Genomic DNA, 2649 nt, shown 5'->3' with positions numbered 1-2649 from the left:
TTAGGAAAAGAACTTATTATTCTAAAAACTGGTAATTAGGTTTTATTCTGCTTTTCTTATGTGAATTATATCTGTTATGTACCCTCAGGTTTGACTTTGTTGAGGAAGTAAAGATTTGAATCTTCAGAGTGAAAGAAAGAGGAAAAGAACAAAGGAAGAAGGGAGTTACGTAGGGAGAGGAGAGATAAGAGAAAAGGAGATGGGTGGAAGGGGAGTCAAGGAGAGAGGAGAGAAGCATGAAAAAAGGATGGGAAGAGATGGAAAAGAAATGGAGAGGAATGGGTAAGAAAAAGGATGGAAAAGTGAAGGGGTGGAAAAGGGAAGAGATGGAAAAGGTAGGAAAAAGAAAATATGTATGAAGTATGAGTATGAAGGGAAAATGCCTTCAACATTCAAAATGAAAAATACTTCAAATCTAGGATTCTATGGAAATCAAACTATTAATCATGAATGAGGAAAGAACAAAGATCATTTGTAGCACATCTAGACTACAAAATTTGTCTGCCAAAGAGACAATCAAGATTTGTTAGCAAAGTTAGAGAATAAACCATGAAGAGCAATATAGAGAGTTTGGAAACAAGAGTATCCAGCACAGGGAGTCAGCAAAGGAAGGTCTCAGCAGGACAGCTGAGTGCCAGGCCCAGCGGGCAGCCTCTCCAGGCAGGAGCAGGAGGATGGAGGGCACCAGGAGAAAGTCTCTAGGATAAAAAAAGAACAAAAGATTACATAATAAAGTTGAGTTTTTAAGGAACATATCTGATAGACACATGATGGATCTAACTGAGCAAAAGGAGTTTTTATTAACTTAGAAATAATGCCACAGTCATACAGGAAAGAAAATATAAGCATAGCTATGAAAAGTATTTGCACATCCCTAATAAAAACTGAATATCAAATTATCGAAAATATTCATATACTGTCAAAGGTGAGAGAAATATGGAGGTGTTTAAAAAATAGGTATTCATCAACCATAATAGATTAATGTCTACAATTGACATTAGGAACTATAAAGATAAATTTTCATGGAAATAGCTAAAATTTAGGCAGTTGTTTATCTGAAAATGCATATTCTTGAAGGGCAGGATATTACTCATTTTAGAATTTAACTGTTAGTAATATTTAAAAATTATTTTCTGAATGATGATTAAGAAGACAAGGACAGCAGTAAGGGAGACCAGTCTTAGCTATTAATACTGTTTGGGTGAGAGATGATGGCAACATGGAATTATGTGAATTCATGTAAATGGAGAAATTTGGGCACATTTCAGATAGTTCAGAGACAGTTAACAGTTCTTGTGAAAGTTCGGATGGGATAGCAGGAGATGGCGGATGACCTCTAATTTCTTACTCAGCTGGTGGGAGTGGCAGAAATCAAGAGTGACAAGACTTGGGAAAACCATTTTTGTTGGACAGTTTGAGAGTTGCTGTTTGATCATGATAAATTTGAGATGTTTTTGAGGTGTTCAGATAACACTGTCCTGCTTGGCAGTTCAGTGCATAAGTCTGGAGATTAGAGGAGTTGTCAGAGTTGGAAATATACATTCTGAATCATCTTCGTATTGATGGTTTTAAAAGTCTAAAAATAGGTGGAGTCATTTAAAAGAATAGGAAGAATAGAATAGAGACTCTTACAGCTGAATCTCATAGAATCCTAATATTTAGACTGCGTAGAGGATGAAGAGTCTTCCCCAATTATAATACTTACTACTGTTTAGTTTAACAGCATTTAAAAATTTCTCTTTTCCCTACTAGAATGTAAGTTTATGGGTTGGGACTGTCATGGTTTTGTTGTGCAGATTACATAGGCTTGAAGTAGGCCTTTCTGTTTATGCGTGTGCATATGAGTGTATGATTGTGCATGAGCAAAATGGAGGCATAATAAATCAATGAATAAGAGAAGAGTTAGTTAATAAATGCTTTTGGAATGACTAGTTAGCTATAAAAAATCAAACTGATTCTCAGTTTATTGCATTCTAAAAACAATTCCAGTTGAGTATAAGTGCTATGTAAAAAAAAATTAAGCTATGGAAAAAGAAAAAAATACAAATTATGTTTATAAAATATCTCTGAAACTGGGGGGAGTCTCATGAATTTTAACACAAATGGAAGCAGTAACTAATTAACTAATTGACCTAAAAGTGGAATTGCTGGATCATAAAGTAATTGTTCTTAATTTTTAAATAAATTTCCATACTTCTTGATAGTGACTGTTCCAATTTACATTCCCACCAACATGATACAAGTGTTTCCTCTTCTCTATGTCTCACCGATACTTGTAATTCTTGGGTTTTTGATAATAGCCATTCTAACAAGTAAGGGGTTATAACACATTGTGGTTTGATTGTGGCATCTCCCTGATGATTAGTGATATTGAGCACCATTTCATATTTTGTCTTGTTTAGCCAACTGTTATGTCTTCATTGGAAAAACATCTGTTAAACTCCTCTGCCCATTTTTTAAATGATTGTTTGGTTTTTCACTACTGAGTTGTAAGAGTTCTTTATATATTTTGAATATTAACCCTGCACCAGATACATGATTTGCAAATATTTTCTCCCATTTAGTAGGTTGACTTTCCATTTTGTTGATGGCTTTCTTTGCTATGCAGGTGTTTTATAGTTCAATTTAGTCGCACTTGTTTAGTTTTGC

Source organism: Camelus bactrianus, chromosome 1, assembly GCF_048773025.1.
Source record: "Camelus bactrianus isolate YW-2024 breed Bactrian camel chromosome 1, ASM4877302v1, whole genome shotgun sequence".
Taxonomy (NCBI): domain Eukaryota; kingdom Metazoa; phylum Chordata; class Mammalia; order Artiodactyla; family Camelidae; genus Camelus; species Camelus bactrianus.
This window is presented reverse-complemented; position numbering follows the sequence as displayed.